At 31.6% G+C, this 27,793-nt stretch overlaps 1 long non-coding RNA gene across 1 annotated transcript; it reads right to left on the bottom strand.

Moving 5' to 3' along the window:
- Positions 1-100: 100 nt before the first annotated feature.
- Positions 101-27,793, bottom strand: LOC134850909 (uncharacterized). The gene is made up of 3 exons (XR_010164210.1): positions 27,634-27,793; positions 27,506-27,557; positions 101-259 (listed from the first exon to the last, which is right to left on the bottom strand). It is a non-coding gene; the product is annotated as an uncharacterized LOC134850909 (long non-coding RNA).

Here is a 27,793-nt window from a genome sequence, read left to right as displayed (position 1 = left end):
TAACTTTTCTACAAAAATTTTCTGTTTCTTAATTCAGGGAGAGATTTTTCAATTATACTCCAACTTTTTATTGAGCTTAAAGTCGAATAGATTCCTGTTCCGACTCTTTCGAACACTCGGGTGGAGTTCGGGTCTCCGAGAGTTGCGACATTTTGGAATGTGTATCGGTAGCCGAAGAAGTCTGGTAGTGTTTGCACTACCTGTGTTTCCAGAATGTAAACACCAGGAGAAGTTGTTTTGCTCACAGTAAGAAATAATGCTGAAAAAATATTTATCCGATTGCATTCAATTTGTGGTTTCGTTCAGTATTGTGTGGTTTCACACAACAGTGAGCCGACGCTCTTTAGGATTATACCAATAAATCAATCAAATAATCCGAAGATTTCTAAGAGTGCCTATAGCAGTATTAATGAAGCGCTAATTTCAACACTGGAACCTGATCTAAACTACATTTTATGATTGGATAAATTAGATATTTTACCACTGTAAAGTATTTAATATTAACCAATCATGATCCATCTAACTAACAACCCACTTATTTGTAAGTGCTGAAATTACTTGTAATTTCAGCACCAGAGAGATTTGAATTTAACTTAGAAATTAGTTGCCTCTCCAAAGGAACTTAAGCAGCCGCAATAAACCAGTATACCCTAGATCTATTGAGCCTAGCAGAGACTAGTTAAACAACCTGAGACTAGATAGTATAAGAGTAAGATTAGGATCGGTATTAGACTAAGAAGTTGCACGAATCTATCCGGCCGAAAATAAGATAGCGTGACGAGCAGACGGTGTACCCTATCCGAAATTACTCTATGAATTAACCACATCGGTCCTAACTTATCTGGTGCGACCATAAGTCTCGAACAAGACCTTAATAGCTTAGAATTAACCAAAAATATATTAGAATTTAGACAAAACATTTTTAAAATGTTATACGACGATAATTTAATCGAAATGTCTCTACGACTCAATAGATCAGAGCCAATATTCCGAACGATAACAGAACTACCCGGAATTGCAAGAAGACCTCGAACCAGAAACGACATACGACAAAGTAGAAACTTACCAAATAGTTATATGATAGTACGGCAAAGCCAACACAGACTTTTATATTTAGAATTTTATTAGCAATGAATTTAGATTTTCATTTGCAAACATAAAATCTTGAAGTCAATCTTCATAATCATCTCAGGCGCTAAACAAAACTATTAATATACAATAACGATTGATAAAAAGATCTCAGATCGTTTTCCTAAAATTCTGCAGTATTATATAAAACATGTTTGGAAAATATTTATTGAAAATCAAAACAAAAATTAGTAGCATGACAATAAACTGTTAGTAATCATAAAATCATCAGTTGTCCCAGCTTCATCACCTAAACATAACAGCATTCATAAGCTCACTAATATCATTAAAAAACTAAATCTTTTTCTTAAACAAATTTAAACCATTTTAAACTTAAATTCACTTAATTTTAAAATCAGATCATCAAGGCTTATCCTTGGATCTTAATTCATTTTCTATTTAATTAAATTTAAAACTTGATCATCAAGGCCTATCCTTGGATCAAAAAGAACAATTTTGTTCTCCCCCACCCACTTAGCTAGTGTCTAACGACCTCAAACGTCGATTCACTATCCAACCCTTTCAAAAAACCCAAGACTAATAGAAATTTTTAAACAAAACCAATCATTCAAATTAGGATAAACAGTGAAGAACTTCGGTTATTCATCCTTCACTTACTTGAACCCTCCTCTTATCAAGACCCAGGATAAATCTTAGACTTAGTAAGTTTAAAATAGTATCTAACGAACCACTGGCGTTCTAATTATACCTGAAACTTGTGGATCGATTTACTATTCTCCAACCCTTGAACACAATCACTACCCCTAAGTAAGATTAAGTAAGTTAACACCTTAGCTTATACTAGCCACGAGAAAGTAAAAAATCATTCTTCGGAATCGATATACTTTTCTCTCCAACCCTGAAAAAATAGACCCAGGTTAAGCTAACCAAAAAAAAATCGTAAGAACTAACAGTTTAAGAAAATAGAAATCATCTAACAACTTTTGCATCCGTCATCCTAAACCTTATGTCAATTAAAAATCTAGGAAACAAACAAACAATCGTTTTACACAACTGTGAAATAGATAACAAAAAATACGACCTTGTAATCACACCTCATACACAAACAGTTGGATATATTAGAACAAAACGACAAACACTAAAAAGGAAAATAATAACCAAACAAAGACAAATAACACGAAAAAGATTTTCCAAAAATAGAAACGCATTTTCAGAATCAGAAGCCAGCAATTTAGAAGAACTTTATAAATTAAAAGAATCTATAGATAAAAAATTGCCCCATTCACGATCAATTATATTTTTCCGACTCAGAAACAACTTCAAATTCATCAAAAAGAGGAAAAAGAAGAATAAAAAAGCAATATAAACACAAACCAGTACATTTATATAATTGGAATCAACCAATTAAACACATCGATAATTACCTATTAACAGTCATTAAACAAAAAAATGAGCCAAACACACACTCCAAGTGAAGATAGTCCAGATGATGACGATATCTACCCCTTCCTCGTAGATGCACCCGATAATAGAGGACAGCATAATTTTTGCAAGAATTTACTCCTAATTATATTTGAACCCGGAATCAGCCCATGTAAAGCAGAGTTCCCAGATGTAAAAATCAAAAGACAAATTATTGATCACTATCTGAAAGATATATGTAATTTGACACAACAATACGGAATCTACACCATAGAATTCAGCTCACCAAACCCGAATCACTGCAAATATGTAATTCAAACAGACGACCTTGATTTAGAATTTTCAAAAGTATTCTCAGAATATATAAAAAGCATACAATATAATAACTCACAAAGAGCAAACTCCATATTTACTAATGAAGTTTTTGTAATAATTTATAGTTATATCTCAATATCTATATCTCAAAACGAAATCCCAATCCCAAATGTCTCACCGACAGAGACATCTAAACATATAAGGGTACGACATGAAATCACACTATTTTCAACTTTCCTACATATAATTAAAGAAAATTTCACTAAAGATGAAGTTTCACAACATACAAAACATGACTTACAAAAAATTTTGGCATGGTTTATAATAGATTATTTCACACATAATATAGATTTCATTTCACAAGCAAGAAAAAAATTTAGACCTCAAAATTCAAACGATGATACCGCCATCACAGAACAATCAGACTACGTTTGGGACCCCGAATGGTCTCATTATGTTTTCATAAATATCCCACAATCAATCTCAAGTCAAGCAATAAGTACAATATCTTATACAAGAGATTATGTAAGAGTAGTACCATTAACCATTGATGCAACACCATTAAACTACAAAACATTTTTACCTGATACGCGAAATAACAGTTTAAATTCGACCGTCATACACAATGAAAACCTTAATGGAACTAGGAATCTCACTCATCAAGATATTCAGACACCATCACACTTCATAAATGAAGAAATTGTCCAAACAACAACAACTACACAACAAAGTATTTCACCGATACGTCCAAATTTAACAACACCAAGAAATACAAACACTTCACTAGCACAGGTAACCTTACAATCAACCGTTAAACCTTCGGTTGCTCCAAAATATTCACAAATGGATTATCAAACATATAGACCCATGACAATACCGTCAAAAACACGCAGAACGTTCACAAGAAACAATTTTGCGGAACACAATTATAATTACACACATTCATCAAAAACAAACTATCCCCCACGAAAAAATAATAATAATCAGATAAGATCTCGATATTGGGATAATCCAATGGCAACAACCAACTCAGTAAACTTTCAAACTAATTCACATCCTCCACAGGATCGTAGTGAAAACTACACATTCTTTCAACAGAATAAAAATAAAAAATAAGCACCTCATCAAACGGATTACCTATCCTCTGATGATGATTATTTACAACCAGATATATTTGCACCATATACCCAAGAATATCGCGGACAAGGAGAGCAAAAACCATATACATATCATAGAATTTTTTCTCCACATCAAATAGATACACAAAATCAACAACCAATACAAATGCAAAACCCAATTAATACACAATCTTTTCAACCAATTCAGCCACAAAACCCAATGATTACACACTCGTATCAACCAACACAAATGCAAAATGAAATACTACTTCCATATTACCTTCAACAACACGAAATAACAAAAAATCAACTTTCAAATTTTTCACAAATGCCAAATGCAGCAGAATCATTACAAATGACAATGAATCCATACCTTATGGGTGGATCATCAATAACATCAAACAAACCATTAATGGTATTCACAGGAACAGACCCTGAATATTCTGTAGAAGATTATTTAAATGCAGTAACAGCAAATTTAATTTTAAATATAGGACCTGAACCAATTAATACGCCACTACATCAAAACTGGATACATCGACGCAGAGCGTTGATACAGACAACCTTAGACGGCGCAGCCCAAAAATGGTTTTCAGTATTGCCTATAGAAATAAAATCAAATTGGAAAAGATTTACACAAGAATTTTCAAAAATGTTTGACTCCGAAAGAAACAAACAACAACAAAGAATTTTATGTAATGAAATTCGCAGATTACCAAATGAAACCATCAAACAATTAGCAGTACGTATCGAAACACTAGTTCGAAAAGCATATTCATTAAATACACACGACTATAAAAACACAAAAATGACAGAAATCTTAATGATGACCTTAACACCTCAATTAAGGAAAATAGCAATAAAAAAGAGAGCATCCCATCCCTCCTCAATTCGAGAGCCCAATTTAGATTTTCGAAAACTAGTAGACAAACTAGAGCAAGCGGAAATCACAATGAAACTTGAAGAAACAGAAAATCTGAAATTACAATACGTTAACCGAATTGAAACAAATACCACAAATATCAACAATATACAGGAATCAGATACAGACCTCGTTGAAAAAATCACTGAAATACTCAATATTTATGGAAAAACACCCAAACTTTAAAGGCAAACCATCTTTCAAAAAATGGTGTAATTATTGCCGACGATACGGACATAGTATTTCTGAATGTAGACAAAAACAATAGGACAATCAAAACAAACCTCAAAAATATAAAGAACCAAATAAATCGTTCTATCAGTACATGAAAAAAAATCAAAATCTACCGAACAAAAATGTATACAGCAACAACAGTTCAGGAAAACCACTTCCGAACAATACCAATTACACGAGAACTCAATCACCATATAACTCAAGTTATAGAGGAAGATCACCAGAACGAAGAAATACACAAAATTCATCACAAAATCATTACAATAGACCAAATAGTCGAAATAACTACTCCAGATCAAATTCAAATACAACACAATTTGTTTCTAGATCTAATTCCCAATCAAGGAATAAATACTATCCAAACAATCAATCACGAAACTCATCATATAATAGAACTAGAAACTACTCCAATAATCGAAATAGAAGTTATTCAAACAACCGAAATCAGAATTACCCGAATAATCGATCAAGGAATAACTCATATAACAGATCAAACTATAACAGATCAAACGATAATTATCAAAACAGATCACAAAACAATTCACAAAATCGACATTCAAGTTATAATAATCGTTATAGAAATTATTCCCATTCACCACACAGAAATAATAACCATTATAATAAGTCCAACAATCGCCACAGAAGTAGTACACCTAAACATCAAAGACATATAAATCAAGTACAATCAAATCCGGAAACAACATCAGACCCCCCAGGTATTGATGACACAGTAGATGATACACTACAACTAAATCAAATAAACTGTGGATCATCAGATTCAGAAAGTGATACAGAAAACACTATCTCCATCAATATGATAGCAGTTGAAAATGACTACGAACCTATTATATATGAACAACCTTTTTCATCACATATATATGAAAACCAATTAGAACTCCTTCACAATTATTATATTGAACCCATCCAATCCACACAAACGACACAAGAAACTAACGAAATCAACACTACAAATCAAACAAAGAATTTCAACCACCAGATCTTGAAATTGATTTTTTAATTGATTCAGGAGCAGAATCAAACATAATAAACATTCTCACATGGAATGAGATAAAAACATTACACTCAAAACTAACGCCTCTTGAAACCTCCAGTAAACTAGCAACAGCACAAGGATCAACATTGGTAAACTATGGAAAAATTCAATTATTTTTTCTCCCCACAAGAACAATAGAGCAGAATAAAATTTTAAATAAACCATTTAAACAAATATTTCATATCACTGATATTAAACACAATATCATTGGAATACCATTTATCTCTAAATATTTACCAACAATTAACATCTTGAATAGTAAAATAATAATAAAAGATAAATACACAAAAACAAAAGACACATCCCTAACATTTTTTCAAAGATTAAATAAACAACCACCATTCTTTTCAAAATTTTATCCAATATATAACCAACAAAGAAAACACCTGAAACTACTATCAGGAAACATATATAATTTTTCAATAAAACAAGTTCACCAATATGATAAAAAACAAAATAAACAACAACTCTATATGTCAGATTTTGAATTCAAACCTATCCATAAGTTTTTCAAAATCACAATCTCATCCATAAAATATTTGAAAAACTCGAATTCAGATATTATTTCTCTACATGTATACAATAATACACCCTATCAAGTAACATTACCTTTAGGACTTTTAGGCTATTGCGAAACCAACGCTACGATATCACCAATACACGAAAAAGCATACCGCGTAAATAATATACTCCAATTATTAGATATTTATCAATCCACAATTCTTAATGAAGAATTATCCATAAATAATATAATAAGTAATGAAAAAAGAAATACAGATTATTTCACAAAAACCCCATATTTAAAACCTACATTCAACATAAATAACTATACAGAGAATCAACAGAAATTTTTAATAATGTTTAACTTCCAACATTCACAAATAACACAAGACGAATTTGATAAATTAGCCAAACAGCTAATAAAATATTCATCAGTCTATGCAACATCCAAATTTGATGTTGGCAAAATCAGCTCATCACTACATCTCCCATTAAAACCTGACGCAGTTTTCAAAAAACAAAGAGCAAGTAAAGTACCAATTCACTTACACGATAAAGTAAACAGATTACTCGATATTTTAGAACAATACAAAATTATATCACCGGTAAACAAAGAAGAACAACCAAAAGGTAACACATTTATCAACCCTGTTATCATCCTTTGCAATAATTTATAGTTATATCTCAATATCTATATCTCAAAACGAAATCCCAATCCCAAATGTCTCACCGACAGAGACATCTAAACATATAAGGGTACGACATGAAATCACACTATTTTCAACTTTCCTACATATAATTAAAGAAAATTTCACTAAAGATGAAGTTTCACAACATACAAAACATGACTTACAAAAAATTTTGGCATGGTTTATAATAGATTATTTCACACATAATATAGATTTCATTTCACAAGCAAGAAAAAAATTTAGACCTCAAAATTCAAACGATGATACCGCCATCACAGAACAATCAGACTACGTTTGGGACCCCGAATGGTCTCATTATGTTTTCATAAATATCCCACAATCAATCTCAAGTCAAGCAATAAGTACAATATCTTATACAAGAGATTATGTAAGAGTAGTACCATTAACCATTGATGCAACACCATTAAACTACAAAACATTTTTACCTGATACGCGAAATAACAGTTTAAATTCGACCGTCATACACAATGAAAACCTTAATGGAACTAGGAATCTCACTCATCAAGATATTCAGACACCATCACACTTCATAAATGAAGAAATTGTCCAAACAACAACAACTACACAACAAAGTATTTCACCGATACGTCCAAATTTAACAACACCAAGAAATACAAACACTTCACTAGCACAGGTAACCTTACAATCAACCGTTAAACCTTCGGTTGCTCCAAAATATTCACAAATGGATTATCAAACATATAGACCCATGACAATACCGTCAAAAACACGCAGAACGTTCACAAGAAACAATTTTGCGGAACACAATTATAATTACACACATTCATCAAAAACAAACTATCCCCCACGAAAAAATAATAATAATCAGATAAGATCTCGATATTGGGATAATCCAATGGCAACAACCAACTCAGTAAACTTTCAAACTAATTCACATCCTCCACAGGATCGTAGTGAAAACTACACATTCTTTCAACAGAATAAAAATAAAAAATAAGCACCTCATCAAACGGATTACCTATCCTCTGATGATGATTATTTACAACCAGATATATTTGCACCATATACCCAAGAATATCGCGGACAAGGAGAGCAAAAACCATATACATATCATAGAATTTTTTCTCCACATCAAATAGATACACAAAATCAACAACCAATACAAATGCAAAACCCAATTAATACACAATCTTTTCAACCAATTCAGCCACAAAACCCAATGATTACACACTCGTATCAACCAACACAAATGCAAAATGAAATACTACTTCCATATTACCTTCAACAACACGAAATAACAAAAAATCAACTTTCAAATTTTTCACAAATGCCAAATGCAGCAGAATCATTACAAATGACAATGAATCCATACCTTATGGGTGGATCATCAATAACATCAAACAAACCATTAATGGTATTCACAGGAACAGACCCTGAATATTCTGTAGAAGATTATTTAAATGCAGTAACAGCAAATTTAATTTTAAATATAGGACCTGAACCAATTAATACGCCACTACATCAAAACTGGATACATCGACGCAGAGCGTTGATACAGACAACCTTAGACGGCGCAGCCCAAAAATGGTTTTCAGTATTGCCTATAGAAATAAAATCAAATTGGAAAAGATTTACACAAGAATTTTCAAAAATGTTTGACTCCGAAAGAAACAAACAACAACAAAGAATTTTATGTAATGAAATTCGCAGATTACCAAATGAAACCATCAAACAATTAGCAGTACGTATCGAAACACTAGTTCGAAAAGCATATTCATTAAATACACACGACTATAAAAACACAAAAATGACAGAAATCTTAATGATGACCTTAACACCTCAATTAAGGAAAATAGCAATAAAAAAGAGAGCATCCCATCCCTCCTCAATTCGAGAGCCCAATTTAGATTTTCGAAAACTAGTAGACAAACTAGAGCAAGCGGAAATCACAATGAAACTTGAAGAAACAGAAAATCTGAAATTACAATACGTTAACCGAATTGAAACAAATACCACAAATATCAATAATATACAGGAATCAGATACAGACCTCGTTGAAAAAGTCACTGAAATACTCAATATTTATGGAAAAACACCCAAACTTTAAAGGCAAACCATCTTTCAAAAAATGGTGTAATTATTGCCGACGATACGGACATAGTATTTCTGAATGTAGACAAAAACAATAGGACAATCAAAACAAACCTCAAAAATATAAAGAACCAAATAAATCGTTCTATCAGTACATGAAAAAAAATCAAAATCTACCGAACAAAAATGTATACAGCAACAACAGTTCAGGAAAACCACTTCCGAACAATACCAATTACACGAGAACTCAATCACCATATAACTCAAGTTATAGAGGAAGATCACCAGAACGAAGAAATACACAAAATTCATCACAAAATCATTACAATAGACCAAATAGTCGAAATAACTACTCCAGATCAAATTCAAATACAACACAATTTGTTTCTAGATCTAATTCCCAATCAAGGAATAAATACTATCCAAACAATCAATCACGAAACTCATCATATAATAGAACTAGAAACTACTCCAATAATCGAAATAGAAGTTATTCAAACAACCGAAATCAGAATTACCCGAATAATCGATCAAGGAATAACTCATATAACAGATCAAACTATAACAGATCAAACGATAATTATCAAAACAGATCACAAAACAATTCACAAAATCGACATTCAAGTTATAATAATCGTTATAGAAATTATTCCCATTCACCACACAGAAATAATAACCATTATAATAAGTCCAACAATCGCCACAGAAGTAGTACACCTAAACATCAAAGACATATAAATCAAGTACAATCAAATCCGGAAACAACATCAGACCCCCCAGGTATTGATGACACAGTAGATGATACACTACAACTAAATCAAATAAACTGTGGATCATCAGATTCAGAAAGTGATACAGAAAACACTATCTCCATCAATATGATAGCAGTTGAAAATGACTACGAACCTATTATATATGAACAACCTTTTTCATCACATATATATGAAAACCAATTAGAACTCCTTCACAATTATTATATTGAACCCATCCAATCCACACAAACGACACAAGAAACTAACGAAATCAACACTACAAATCAAACAAAGAATTTCAACCACCAGATCTTGAAATTGATTTTTTAATTGATTCAGGAGCAGAATCAAACATAATAAACATTCTCACATGGAATGAGATAAAAACATTACACTCAAAACTAACGCCTCTTGAAACCTCCAGTAAACTAGCAACAGCACAAGGATCAACATTGGTAAACTATGGAAAAATTCAATTATTTTTTCTCCCCACAAGAACAATAGAGCAGAATAAAATTTTAAATAAACCATTTAAACAAATATTTCATATCACTGATATTAAACACAATATCATTGGAATACCATTTATCTCTAAATATATACCAACAATTAACATCTTGAATAGTAAAATAATAATAAAAGATAAATACACAAAAACAAAAGACACATCCCTAACATTTTTTCAAAGATTAAATAAACAACCACCATTCTTTTCAAAATTTTATCCAATATATAACCAACAAAGAAAACACCTGAAACTACTATCAGGAAACATATATAATTTTTCAATAAAACAAGTTCACCAATATGATAAAAAACAAAATAAACAACAACTCTATATGTCAGATTTTGAATTCAAACCTATCCATAAGTTTTTCAAAATCACAATCTCATCCATAAAATATTTGAAAAACTCGAATTCAGATATTATTTCTCTACATGTATACAATAATACACCCTATCAAGTAACATTACCTTTAGGACTTTTAGGCTATTGCGAAACCAACGCTACGATATCACCAATACACGAAAAAGCATACCGCGTAAATAATATACTCCAATTATTAGATATTTATCAATCCACAATTCTTAATGAAGAATTATCCATAAATAATATAATAAGTAATGAAAAAAGAAATACAGATTATTTCACAAAAACCCCATATTTAAAACCTACATTCAACATAAATAACTATACAGAGAATCAACAGAAATTTTTAATAATGTTTAACTTCCAACATTCACAAATAACACAAGACGAATTTGATAAATTAGCCAAACAGCTAATAAAATATTCATCAGTCTATGCAACATCCAAATTTGATGTTGGCAAAATCAGCTCATCACTACATCTCCCATTAAAACCTGACGCAGTTTTCAAAAAACAAAGAGCAAGTAAAGTACCAATTCACTTACACGATAAAGTAAACAGATTACTCGATATTTTAGAACAATACAAAATTATATCACCGGTAAACAAAGAAGAACAACCAAAAGGTAACACATTTATCAACCCTGTTATCATCCTAGCAAAAGGAGAATCATTAAAAATAGTTCTAGACGCTAGATACCTTAATTCACTAATAGACGAATCAAAATGCAATTGGCCTATTGAACCAATACAAGTTATTTTAACAAAAATAAACGGAAAACACTTTACAACCCTAGATATGAATAGTGCATATAATCAAATGCCACTAGATGAACAATCGCGACGCTTAACACAATTTGTTATTGGAAATCAGCAATATGAATTCAACCGCCTATTCTATGGAATATCCATAGGACCAGCAGCATTTTCAGCTTTTATGAGCAAAATTTTTAGACCACTAATACTCAACAAAAACGCAATTACCTATTTAGACGATGTTTTTATGCAATCACAGACAAAAGAAGAAATGTTCAATGTTTTAGAACACTATCACAAAATACTTCAGAACGAAAATCTGAAGGCCGCCCCCGATAAATCACACTTTTTTTTAACAAGAGTAAAATTCTTAGGACATAATATAGAAAGAAAAACAATCACTCCATTAAAATCACGCATTGATGCTATTCAGAAGCTCCAACCACCAACAAACAAAAAGAAAATCCAAGAATTCCTTGGAATGTTAAACTTTTTAAGCAAATATGTCTATAAAATGCAATTATACCTAAGACCATTCTATAATATACTTAGACAACAAAATAATTTTGAATGGAACACAGAACATCAAGCACGATTTGAAGAAATTAAAAAACTCTTAACTGAACAAATTTTGAATACAATTCCAGATCCAAATCAACCATTCTATGCAATGTGCGATGCTTCGAATTTTGGCATCGGCGCAGCATTATTACAATCACACAATGGTACAAACAAAATGAACCTTATATCAGCAAATTCTCGATTATTCACTCAAGCAGAGCTACGACTCTCAACTCTAATGAGAGAATGTACAGCCATAATATATACACTAACAGAATATGAATTTCTGAATCCAATCCAAATCACCGAGTTTATAGATTTCAATTAATTCTAATTACTTACATATAGTTTGGACAGCAGGAAAGATTTCAATTACTTACATATAGTTTGGACAGCAGGAAAGAATCTTGCATTACCAGACACTTTAAGCCGAAATACACCACCTGAATTACTTACACGTAAAACTACAGTTGAAATACCCAAAGATATAAAATTCTACCTTGCAGAAAACGAAACATCACCCCAACTAGAATGCAAATATGCAGTAAAAACTGACGTTGAACAATCACAGATAAACAATCTACAACACTTCCCACTTTATTTAGATTGCCTAAATAACCACTACGAAGTTGATCTACTTGGAACATCAACTTTTAAACCAATTCCATATTCACAATGGATAAAAAATAACACCCAACAAAAAAGAGTAAAACAACACCCGCATAAAAAAGACCTTTTTCCATTAATTGAAAAAGAAAATCTAACTGATAAAATAAATTTATCAGGACCACAAACAAACGATTCAAAATACACAATAAATCAAGTTTTTGACCTCCATGACCCACTTGATACAATTCCTTTATCTAAATTAGAAATTGAAAACATTTTTCTCCCCCCAACAGATAAAATTACAATTAATACTTTGAAACAATATCAAAATCTCGACCCAGTAATTAGACAACTAAAATCATGGCACAAATATAAAACTAAACCCGTCAAGGCAGATACAACTATTTTAGAAAATAAAACACTCCTCAGATATTTTCGAAAATTTAATAATACAACAATTAATGAAAACACAGACCTTCTAGAATACCAATTAAATGAATCTATAGTTCCCTGTCTCCCTCTAAGTATGATTCTGATAGCTTTTAATATTTCACATACACAAAACATTAAAGGACACTCTGGATCAGAGAAAACATATTCAAATTTCATACAAAACTTTTATTTTCCAAATGCACCAATTTGGATAAAAGTACTATGCAATGATTGTATAGTATGTCAGCTAAATAAACCTTATCCAAATCAAAAACTAATAGCACAAAAACAAGATTTTAAAGGACAAAGTTTGTACTTTAACCACCGTATTTCATTTGATACAAAAGGACCAATTTCACCCTCATCCGAAGGAAACTCCTACATTATGGTAATTGTTGACGCATTTACCCATTATGTAGCACTTAACCCAGTACCACATTGTAACGCTTATTACGCTTACACAACACTTTATGAACACTGGATAGCCAAATTCGGACTACCAGAAACTTTAGTCACAGACAACGGTACAGAATTCATAAATAATGAAATCATCACAATATGTCATTTATATAACATCAAACACAAACCACGTACATCTCACGCACCTTGGACAAACGGCTTAGTCGAAGGTATGAACCGTTCACTACAAGAATATCTTAGATGTATCATCAATGGAAATGATACAAGATACACCGAATGGTCAGTAGATGTAAAACTATTTCCCTTAGCATATAATTCACAAATCACGACAACTCTAGGAATGTCACCATATGAAATGGTTTTTAATCAAAAGCCACGCAAACCAATTATGTTTACAGCAAACTCTCATAAAAATGCACAAAGTTATTGTCAACCGAATAAAGACTCAATTTGTTATAACCTACCTTTACACACACACGATGAAGATCATTTTCATCACCCACAAATTCTTAAATTAGCCTCCGGTACACACACCGAATGGATTTTAAACAGAGATAAAAAAAACAATGAAGTTTACCAAAAAGTAACAAAAAAGTTGTTACAAAAGCAAAACATTAATGAACAAATAAATTCACGCTTTACACCAGCCTCCGATTTAAAAATTGGAACATTTGTTTTAATACCCAATTTTAACACTCAAAAAGGAATCGCTAAAAAATTACAACCCCTTCGTAAAGGACCATACCAAATAATTGCCAAACCCACTGATGTCACATATAAAATCACCGACTCAGACCAAAAAGAAATTGTTCAACATCGAAACAACCTATTACCTTATTACCCAAAAGAACACGCACTACGCTAACTAACTCAACTATATTCTTTCACAGGTTTAAAAGTTATTCAAAATAACCCACATATGGAAAATAAAACAAAGGAACAACATGACATTCACCTCGAAAACCAAAATAAAAAATCAACTACAACGAAAAACAATACAAAAAAGCTAGATCAAAATACACCTCAAAAAGAAAGAAACAATAGAAAAAAGACAGAAAAAATAATACCCCAAGAACAAATCGACAAATCAGAACATAGAGAGTCATCACGACTTAGAAATCAACCACGTAAAAACTATAAAACATTCCACAATCTAAAATATTAAAGAAAGTCAAATTTCAAAAACAGCTTTAATTTTATATTTAATAATTTTTGCACCTCTGAAATATTTTGAACTTTCATTTTTCAAAATAACATGCTGACAAACACGCAGCGATTCTAGTTCATAATCATAGTTCATCCAATCCGTCACTTTCTCTAACTCTAACACAGATCAACTAGACGAACGATATAAAACTCCAGGCATATCTATAATTATAACTTTGCGACCTCCAAGTCAAAAATAAGCAAACCACCCCAACTTGACAACTAAAATAAATATCACCATAATATCATAACCCTCCCTTATCTAATAACCCAAAGATCAACAATATTTCCCCAACTCAGACCTCAAATACCCCCCAAAACAAATCTGTTAACTTAGCCTAAAGTAAAAGAACGACCATTTTAATTAGCCTAAAGTATAAAAATCTCAAAAATACCCCAGATCATTTGACAAATAAAAATAAAGAAAAAGAAGACCTCCCAATCACCATAAAATTTGCCCCCAACAATTTTTCACAAAACTCAACCCACTTGTCAAAAAACCAATAAATAATTCGACCACACTTGAAAATTGCCTCAAACAACAAAAAATATTCGATCGAGAAGCCATTTCTTAAATGCTCTTCTCTCGACCAGTCAACATAATTCTTAACATTCTCATAAACTTTTTAACGATATTTAAACTTTTAATCATATTTCTTTTTGATACCTTTGAATCTTTTGTAATAATCTTAATCATTTTTTGCAATATTTTTTTAATTTTCTATTCCATATTTGAACTATACCTCCAGCTTTCAAAAGCTATTGACTATATCCACAGGTACGATTCACAAAATTTATCTAAATGATACGAACATTTTTAGTAGAACAGATTTTTTCTTACTATTTGTAATTTTTATAACATTTCTATCATCCCTCATCTTGACAATATGCAAATGTATAAAGAAAGCAATCATCACATTCGCCCTAGCAACAATCCTCCTAATTCTTTTTCTAGAAGAATACTATAATAAACATAAATTTTTTCACTAAAAGAATAGATCAAAACCTATCAAAAATTGCTAACCAACAGTCACACAGTCAGTCTTCACCGACATCATCCCAAGATAACCCAACAACACTTTCAACTACCCAAAACCCCCAAACATCTACACGAATTTCCTTTCAAGATAACCCATATACCTTTGAAGAACGACACGCTCGCTTATCAGAACCACTAGAACCAGTTCAACGACAAGCACCTCTAAGTGAACCAACATATAACTTATACCCAACATTACCACAAGAATTAAGTAGAATACGAAATCCTAGTCAAAACCAAAATACAGTCGAAATAAATAGACAAATTATACATCCTCGACGAAACAGAAATTTTCAAACTCCCCGAGTTCATTTTGATATACCCCAATGACCATCACAAAGTACTCCAGAAAACCCCATCGGTATATTACCAGAAACCCCTACGCTTCTTTCACAACGTAGCACCTCAAGCCTACCCTCAGATTACTTAGGTTCAACACCAACATCTGAACAAATACGTGAAAATCCCTTTAACCCTACAAACCAAACATCACGACTACCATATTGGACAACACATTCATTCACACAAGGTGAACCAAATTTAATCAATGATCCAATAGATATTTCAACGGATACAACAACATCCTCATCACTACCAGAAACATTATCACTACCATCAACACCATCAATCAGCCAGATTTCACCAACGCCTTTTAACTTCAATTTCCCAAATAACCTCGACGCTAGATACCGAGAACAATCATCAACAAATATTCCTTTAAGACTAGACTGGAATACATTCACAGCACCTCCACCATTATTTGGACAACACCCAGAAAGTAACCGACTCCACAACTGGGCACTAAATAGACTACAATATAGACAAGACATCCACGAAGACATTCGTGATCATAACATCCAAATACTCCAACAAAATAGTCTACAATTAAAATTTGAAATCACGGTTAAATTAAACAACATTACTCAATATCCCTATCCATTAATCCCACCAAATATAACAGCTCAATCCCTACCACCACCATTTATAACAACTGAAGTAATATACAAATACGACAGATATACCAAAAAGACAATTGGTTACATCACATTTTATAACCCATACTCAGGATTGTCATACACATGTATATTCTAAAAATATTATTTTTCTCCATTCTTTTTTCTAGTAACCTCCAATCAAAACATAAACCCTTCCCCCCGCACAGGACCCCAAGATTTATTAGTAACACATTACGATTGTGAAGAAAACGAACAAAAAACACTACACAAATATGCAATAAATCAAATATCACAATGCGAAACAGAACCACAAGCCATAGAAACAACAAATGTCATAGCGACACTTTATTCAAAAGCCCGAGCAACAACAGTTATAGGATATAAATTCACAGCAACATTTTCTGAAAAGAAAGTACATTGTTCACAAGTCTCTAATGGAAATAAAAACCGACTTGACCACGAATCATTCTACCAGAGTAATATCGAACGACTTTTACATCTCCATCCCGAAGATTGTAAAAACGAGTTACTCAGACTAAATATCACAAAAAATAAAAACACAGATAGAAAGTTAGTTTATTTCTAAGTTTTTTCAGATTCTGTACATCAAGCAGAACTTGAAAGATATCAAGGACATATAAAATTAGATGAAAAATACCCATACAATGGCGCACACGGAAGATTAACTTATGACATACACGATAAACACTGGGTACCACATATTGGTATAAATAACCCATCAAAATGCAAAGCAGACACAAAAAATAAAGGATACCAAGAAATAATGTTTTTCGATTGGAAAATACAACTCGAAAAAATACAACTCACACGCAATTTATCTGACAACAATATGATCTATCAAGGAATTAGATTACCTTGTAAAAACGATCAAGGCTATTGTGACCCTACAACACGAACACAAGCAACAATTGTTTGGTTCCCCGAAGACACATGTACAACATTTCAAGTAGCAAAAATACACGCTCGTATGATAAAATTTCACGAAAAATATTTTATACAGTCAATTCCATATGAACAAGTAAATCCATCACGAAAACAAAGTTCTAATTTTAGGAACACAATATAGAAAATAAATTGACACGTTTTCAAATATATCAAGAAACAGAACTTGCATGTAAATACAGAAACCCACTTCACAAAACACAATACACTGAAATATTAGTTGAATACGAAAAAGGATTCGACATGACCACTGGAAAAATAAAAATCGACCCATACGCCACAATTCATCCTATAAACGAAGGAACATCATATATACCAGTTAATTTTCAAAAGAGTAAAGGTCAACCTGGTGGACATCTAAAACCCCATGACACTAGAAGCACACGTTTACAAGAACTATCACTAATGAATAGTACATATTTCGGTAATATTCACTAGGATATTCACCTAGATATGAAATCAGACTACACAATTAGCCGCATTTTTCAAGAAATGTCACTCGCTGAATTAGAAACACTTCACCAACTATGCGAATTAGAAAGGACACAAATCCTCCAATCACTTGCATTAGCAGTATTAAAAATACCCTACGCAGGATATTTACTATCAGGCAATAGATCAAATTTTTTAGACTACGAAGGAAACATTTTATGGTTTTATACCTGTACCAAAAAAGTATCACCACTATATGTTTTTGAAGATAAACGATGCTATAAAAGAATCCCTATCTTTTATAAGAATAAAGTACATTTCGTTGACACACTTTCAAGACGAACCTATTTCTGGGATACCGCAGTCCCATGTGGATCAGAAAATAGCCACAATGTAGTACAACTGAACCCTGATGAAGATAAATATTACCTTCTTACCCCATATCCCACATTAATGCAATCACTCAAAAAATTTTCACCTGAAAGCATTAGAGCTATTGCTCGAAACCCAAATATTGACCTACAATCAATTGGAATATATTCAAAATCCGATATCCAACATCACATTAGAACACAACAATTCCAAGAATTATTAACACAAATGGACACTATACAAAGACAATCAATTGACCAAAACTTACGCAAACTTGCCGAAACCGCAGGATTTGCAGATATTTATACACAAGATTATAGCGGATATTTTAAAGACATTAAAGACTATATATATCTAAACGGTGAAAAATACCGACCACAAGATATCTCACCTATAAATATTTTTAGCTTTGTTACACTCAAAAATGAAATTCTTGATTTTCTAGGATGGCCCTATTACATCTTAGAAAAATTAACTATTTTATACGCAATGTTTAACTTTATAGGATTTCTTTTTTCACTCTTAAAAGGAATCTACAATACATGCGCTATACACACACAAGTAAATAGACAAGCAAGTGTAGCACGCATACTATTTGCAGGATTTTTTGGAATTTTTTCATCATCAATAAACAAAATTCTTTTAGACGCACAAATAAAAGAATACAACACAAAAATAGCAACAAGACAGAACACATATGACGAAGAACATAACAATGTAGACATAACGCCTACAGCACCACAGTTATCACCCCTACCACATAACCATCCATTATCACTAGTCCCACGAAAATCCCACCCAACCAACCTCAACACTCCAATTACAATAATTCCACTTTTTGCTTTCCCGCCACCCGATTTCCCAACCAATAATATAACATCAGGCATGAATTCAGACACTAATTCACATATCTCAGTTTTATACTCCATTTCACAACTCAATAACCCAAATATTGAAACTCCTGATGAATTTGCAGACTCTGAACCATCTCCATCCAATAATTTTCAAACCAACCCCTCAGTTTTTTCAAAACCCCCTTTTCAACCAATTCCACCAAATAGCCTACTCCCATCCATTTCTACACCCTCTTATGCTTCACAAGTCACCCCAACCTACTCTTCACTTCATTCAGACCGATCATCCAATTCTCCAGACACCCCCCAAATCTCCCAAGAACTAGATAATTTTATCACCCTACAACAACAACCCTTCCACCTTGACACCCCCACTATAAACTAGATTTCATCCACAATAGAATCATCAAACCCACCTACTCCTACACCCTCTTCAGCTTATACCGCATCATTAGCACCATCATCCACATCCACCGAATCATCAATTAGCACTAATAGAGCTTACCGCACTTTCAAAAGAAAATTCCCAAACCATCCATTTCCAACAAAACCAGGAACAGCCCGTGAATATATTAATCATCCAAATCACACTAACACGAAAGATTTTTTAGCCATCACCTTACCATCATTTCCACAGTATACTTTGAACACCCCTAACGACACTAACGACACACGTAGTTTTGTAGATGAACAAGTTTTAATGCCTACACTTCATTGGACATCATATTATCATTTTACTAACCCCCTTTGCCTACCTTTATCTAATACTCACATCGATATAGAAAGAAATCAAGATATGCTATATCGACTCACTACACAACTAACACATAGACAATTTACTTGTATAGGATATAAAAAGTCACTAAAAACATACACTGCACCCCGAGCTAACGAATATACGCTAGAATATTACGATCATAACATCATCCGAGGTAACCAAGTCCAATTTTTAGATGATGACCGTTTCGCTAACCCACAAATCACAAAAAAATTCTTCATTAAAACACCATATGTATTTACACTCAATATATTTGATCGCAAATTCGATCACATCATTTCTGAAGCACTAACCGACACACAAGCTTACGAAAGTTTTAAAAAAAAATTTCAATTATTTTCACTAACCTTCCATTTCCTTGCACCACATGAACGAGATTTGCACTGCTCACACGACATTATGTTACGCACTAAACAAACCCACACATATACATATTATCGCTTCATACAAAATCACTTTGATCTACACACTCCATCAAGACAACCACACCACCGTTTTCAATTTATTAACTCTAAATACACTTCACCATTTTTTCTTAACTTCACATATTGCATCAAAGATACTAACCTTCACGGTATTCTTCGCAATTATGATCCCATAACCCAAATGTATATTTTTTGTCCCATCACGAAGACCTTCAACGCAGAAGAATCCAGACCCTTCCTTATCCCACATGAATTTATTCAACCTATAGAAATCCCGATATTAGAATTCATCCACAACACTAAATACAATCACAAATTATATCATCTCATCCAAAACACACCTTATGAGTTTGCAGTTGGCACTGAAGAACTAAAAACCATTAAAGCACTTCAATTGCTTTGGCCACTGCTTCAAACTAAAAACATCATTCGCATACTAGCAAAATTACTAACTAATTCCGACATAATACACGACATCTTCCCCCACGGTTTTTTCGACTAACAGGTAAGTATAATTTATACATGTTCTTAACTAATAAATTCAAATTAAAAAACTAACCATTCTTTATCCATGTCTTATTTAGATTTTTAGTCTTCATCTCACGATCATCTGCAAAATACACAAAAGAAAAGTAAAAAATAGAAAACTTCCTCAAATTGTTCAAAACTCTATTAATATTTTGCACCAGCTAAATTAAATAAAATTCATACCAATGTAGTAAATTAATTTATAAATTGTTTCCCCACAAGCAGTAAATCTCATAATAATGAAAATTTGTAATTTAATTTTTCCCAAAAACTAGCAGTAAAATTGAAATTCTACGTAGTAAATTGATAAAACGAAAATGCAGTACTAACCTTTTGATATTTCTATTCACTCGCGCAAAAATTCTATCCAAACTCGCACAGCTCGCCCACGAAGAATTGTTTAAATAATGAATTTCAGTTTCAAGCTTTCACACTCAACAACTCTAACACACGATAACACGTTCTAACTTTCCTTTAACCCGGTTGGAAAGGAATTATATACTAAACAAAACTAACCAATGCAGCTTACTAAACACCACAAATCATAGAATAACAGCATGACTAAGAAAAGGAAACCAACGGTACCCAAACCGGATTAACCCAGTTTAAAACTGGATAATTTATTCTTTTGAAGACTATTATAAAGTCTAAGAAAGAAATAATAAAACACAAAAAAAGTCGAAAGACAAACCCATACCAAAAACAATTTGATTTTTGGAAAAAGGACACAACCAACGAAACATAAGAAAAACCGCAATAAACCCAACATAAAACGTTATAACATAACAGGACCTCTCACAGAAACCGCACGAAATCATACTCCCACTCCTGGCCTAACCCACCAGAGAGGACGTCCTGAGCATGCTCTATAGCCGGCCTAACCCACCGCGCTACATCCACGCTTTGTGACCACACTCCTATTTTTAATAAGAGGTACTCAAGGGTGAGTAACTCTTCAAAATAACCGAACTAAAACAAAAAGCTTTTGTGAAAACAACTAACCAAAATCATAATTAAAACACCAAACTAATAAAAATTTTATAAAATGTAAATTACACCTTGCAGTATATAGATCAGCATACAACACCAAAGACGAACATCCAAAGACAAAATGACCCCACTACACTCGAAAAAGAATGGCCAACCACAATCAATATGCCGCCCACAATCACAACTCAAAGGATTTAGAGTACGACTTGACTTCGCAGAAAAGGACTTCATTGAACTAGACCAATGACCACCTCGATGTTCAAGTATACGTACAGATCCGAGAAACCAGGCATCCCCTCCGCGCACAATCTTCACGCCATTCCCAGACAAGGTCAACCCAAAAGAAGTTCTCTACATGAAACAGAAAAACCTGTCATAGCCAACCATTCTGAAATCAGATTTGAGTTTGTTGCGAAAACCCAGTCGTTGTCATGAGAAGACACAGCGATTGAACCTGGAACTTCTCTAACAAGAGAACCCAGAAGAAATATGATGTTCGCCAAATACCAACGTCCATCATCCATCCTTTGAATTGCAGAAAGACTATTCTAAAAAACTCTGTAAAACCCGGATGGGTGGAACCTGATCTAAACTACATTTTATGATTAGATAAATTAGATATTTTACCACTGTAAAGTATTTAATATTAACCAATCATGATCCATCTAGCTAACAACCCACTTATTTGTAAGTGCTGAAATTACTTGTAATTTCAGCACCAGAGAGATTTGAATTTAACTTAGAAATTAGTTGCCTCTCCAAAGGAACTTAAGCAGCCGCAATAAACCAGTATACCCTAGATCTATTGAGCCTAGCAGAGACTAGTTAAACAACCTGAGACTAGATAGTATAAGAGTAAGATTAGGATCGGTATTAGACTAAGAAGTTGCACGAATCTATCCGGCCGAAAATAAGATAGCGTGACGAGCAGACGGTGTACCCTATCCGAAATTACTCTATGAGTTAACCACATCGGTCCTAACTCAACACTTTAGGTTCTCGGTTAAAATACTTCTCAAAGTTTTGCGGATTTTTTAAAAAAATTTTCTCGGCCACGTACCTTGTAACAACTTACAAAGCTTTCGCGCAACCTTTTATTAAAATTTGGTGTTTTGCCGCATGCATCTACAAAAAAATACCAAAGCACTCATTCAGAACTATTACAACAGCTCGTGAATTTCAATCAATTCAAAGTCAAAATTTGAAAAAAAAAAACAAGCTCCTTTTTGCCAGGCAGCTCCATAATTTGTATACGCTAAAGAAGACAGTGTCTAAAACTACCAGATGTAAAAGCCCGTTTCAAAATTTAAACATCTTATTACGGATAATCAAAAGAACAAACGGTGAGAGTGAGAGTTAAACAGTAAAAAACAGCTAGAAGACCACTAAAAGGTGTGAATAAAACTAAAACGAGTCATTTGTTGTTACGTTACAAAATAGGTTTCCTATATTATAATCCTGACATTTTGTCAAAAATACCAAAAAAAACCTACCTATTTCCAATTTAATACAATCAATCACAATTTTTAGACTGTTATTTTCTTGATGACGAAAAGCGCCAAGAAAATATTTGATCAGTAAAGCACAATCCATTTTTTTAAAAGTTTTTTCTGTTAAAGATTCCATTTCTCGTTTGTTAGGCAAACTCCAAGTACAAAGAATTTGAAATAATCAAATAAGTTTAAATTCGAGCATTTAAAGGTTTATTTCTCACCCAGTATCAAAATATATAATATAATATTCGCCTCTGCAGTAAAATCTTACAGGCAGTAAAATTGGTAGCCATTTAAAAAAATTATAAACTTATTACACCGAAGACTTTAGTCAAGGTGTTATGGTATCGTGTAATGGGTTTTTTTTTAATGTTGTCTGTTGTCAAGTGTCGACAAATAACGTCCACAGTTATCAATTATCATGTGGGCTGGACTATATCGCGCTATGTCACGTGATTGCGTATGTTTGCTTCTTTATTTGTTCATCTTTATTTATTTAATTATCTGTTCTTCTATTTATTTAATTATGTTTAGTTTGCTTATTTTTATTTATAATTTATGTATGTACATATTTATTTTTGTTTATTTTTATCACGTGTTTTGTTTATTTATTTAATTATTCTTTCTTTCATTTAGTTTTGCTTTTATTATTTCTGCGTGTGTATTTATTTAATTTATTTATTTTCATTTATTTATATTATGGGTCTGTTTGTTTGGTTATTTGTTCATAAATATTTTTTCATGTCTATTTAATTATTTGTACATTTCACTTTTGCTTTTATTTATTTGTTTAATTATTTATTTATGTATTTATTTATGTATTTATTTATTTATTTATGTATTGATTTATTTTTTTTATTGCTTATTTATTTATCAGGTGTGTTTTGTTTATTTGTTGATATTTATTTCTATATTTATTTAATTATTCTTTCTTTCATTTAGTTTTGCTTTTATTATTTATGTATGTGTATTTATTTCATTTATTTATTTTCATTTATTCATGTTATGGGTCTGTTTATTTGGTTATTTGTTCATATTTATTTTTTCATGTCTATTTAATTATTTGTACATTTCACTTTTGCTTTTATTTATTTATATATTTATTTATTTATGTATTCATTTATGTATTTATTTATTTATTTATGTATCTTTTGTATTTTATTATAGCTATAGAAATTGATCTACAATGCGTAAGTACGACATTTAGTTCTACGATTGTTATTTCAGGTCCTTTTGTCAAAATTTCAGGCTCTTTGTCAATATAGCAAAATTTTGGTGTATATATGTGTTAGTAAGATTTTTAGTTCTACAACGTTTATTCAGGCTCTTTGTCGATATAGCAAAATATTGGTGTATACATGTGTTTGTACGATTTTAGCTCTACAATTGTTATTTCAGGCTCTTCGTCAATATAGCAACATTTTAGCGTATACATGTGTTAGTACCATTTTTAGTTCTCGAACTGTTATTTATTTATTTAATTATCTGTTCTTCTATTTATTTAATTATGTTTAGTTTGCTTATTTTTATTTATAATTTATGTATGTACATATTTATTTTTGTTTATTTTTATCACGTGTTTTGCTTATTTATTTAATTTTTCTTTCTTTCATTTAGTTTTGCTTTTATTATTTCTGCGTGTGTATTTATTTAATTTATTTATTTTCATTTATTTATATTATGGGTCTGTTTGTTTGGTTATTTGTTCATAAATATTTTTTCATGTCTATTTAATTATTTGTACATTTCACTTTTGCTTTTATTTATTTGTTTAATTATTTATTTATGTATTTATTTATGTATTTATTTATTTATTTATGTATTGATTTATTTTTTTTATTGCTTATTTATTTATCAGGTGTGTTTTGTTTATTTGTTGATATTTATTTCTATATTTATTTAATTATTCTTTCTTTCATTTAGTTTTGCTTTTATTATTTATGTATGTGTATTTATTTCATTTATTTATTTTCATTTATTCATGTTATGGGTCTGTTTATTTGGTTATTTGTTCATATTTATTTTTTCATGTCTATTTAATTATTTGTACATTTCACTTTTGCTTTTATTTATTTATATATTTATTTATTTATGTATTCATTTATGTATTTATTTATTTATTTATGTATCTTTTGTATTTTATTATAGCTATAGAAATTGATCTACAATGCGTAAGTACGACATTTAGTTCTACGATTGTTATTTCAGGTCCTTTTGTCAAAATTTCAGGCTCTTTGTCAATATAGCAAAATTTTGGTGTATATATGTGTTAGTAAGATTTTTAGTTCTACAACGTTTATTCAGGCTCTTTGTCGATATAGCAAAATATTGGTGTATACATGTGTTAGTACGATTTTAGCTCTACAATTGTTATTTCAGGCTCTTCGTCAATATAGCAACATTTTAGCGTATACATGTGTTAGTACCATTTTTAGTTCTCGAACTGTTATTTTATGATCTATGTCAATATATCAAAGTTTTAGTGTATACATGTGTTATTACGATTTTTAGTTCTCGAACTGTTATTTCATGATCTTTGTCAATATATCAAAATTTTGGTGTATACATGTGTTAGTACGATTTTTAGCTCTCAAACTGTTATTTCATGATCTTTGCCAATATAGCAAAATTTTGGTGTATACATGTGTTCGTACGATTTTTAGCTCACGAACTGTTATTTCAGGCCCTTTGTCAATATAGTAAAATTTTGGTGTATACATGTGTTAGTACGATTTTTAGTTCTAGAAGTGTTATTTTATGATCTTCGTTGATATATCAAAAATTTAACCTATACATGTGTTAGTACGATTTTTAGTTCTAGAACTGTTATTTCAGGCTCTTTCTCGATATAGCAAAATTTTGGTGTATACATGTATTAGTACGATTTTTTGTTCTAGAACTGTTCTTCTTCAATTATTAGTTGTTCAAGTTGTTTGGTTTTTGCTTCAGTTTCTATGCCTTCGGTGTATTGCGCGTAGCGCCTATGTTTTAATTTAGTAACCACCTTATGGAACTGTCCGAAAACATAACTTTATAAGTTAATACTTACTATAAGGCTCATAACTTAAAAAGAAAGCACAAAATCATTATTTAAACGACTTCAAGGTAGAAATTTTTTGCAGAAAAAATCCACTTAATTTTTCGAAAACAGCTTCTTCAAAAATATTCAGTGATTATACAACAAACATCGGTTTCATGGTTTTTACTAAACTTCCAAATGTTGCTTCCAAAACTTTTTCTAACAATAACATCTGCTATCAAGTCAGACAAAAATGATACAAAAATCATACTTGGTAGCTTTTTTGATTGACTTTTTGAAAGTTATGGTTAGTAAACAATGAGGCAAGAAAAAATCATCAAGTGATAATTATTCAAATTGAAGAAGCTGACGGGTAAACGTATTTCAAGAAGATTCATTACTTGGGGCGCATTTTTGAAGTTATGTCTAAAAAAATTGAGGTTTTTTGTTTATGCCAAAGGCAACTTTCTGATTACTTTAGGGCTGGTCAGTCAAAACTGGGTGTTACAAATTGTACTTTCCCAAAAATTCAGCTCTGATTGAAGGTTTTTGGATTTGCTTTGCAGAACAGAACGGCTTTAATAAGTCTTCTAATAGTTATTATGAAAATATGAGAGCTGGTGTAAACTTACTGGAGGATGAAGCATCAATGAATGAACAAGATAACAGGACCAGCACGCATTCCTGAAATCAAAGTGGTTAAGAACTAAAGAACTGTGAAATTTGCTTTTGAGGGTAAAAAATCACAGGCTTAACTTACCTGAAACATTGTCGATTTTCTTTATATTTGAAAGCAGAAAATCAAATCAAAATTTTGATCAACGGTACGCTTGTACAGGCTGGTCATATATTTTTCTAATGCAGATAATTTTTTGATTGATGATTTGTTAAATACAGTAATAAACCAGACAAACGTAAGA

Source organism: Symsagittifera roscoffensis, chromosome 7 (genome assembly GCF_963678635.1).
Source record: "Symsagittifera roscoffensis chromosome 7, txSymRosc1.1, whole genome shotgun sequence".
NCBI classification, from domain to species: Eukaryota; Metazoa; Xenacoelomorpha; order Acoela; family Convolutidae; genus Symsagittifera; species Symsagittifera roscoffensis.
This window is presented reverse-complemented; position numbering and strand designations above follow the sequence as displayed.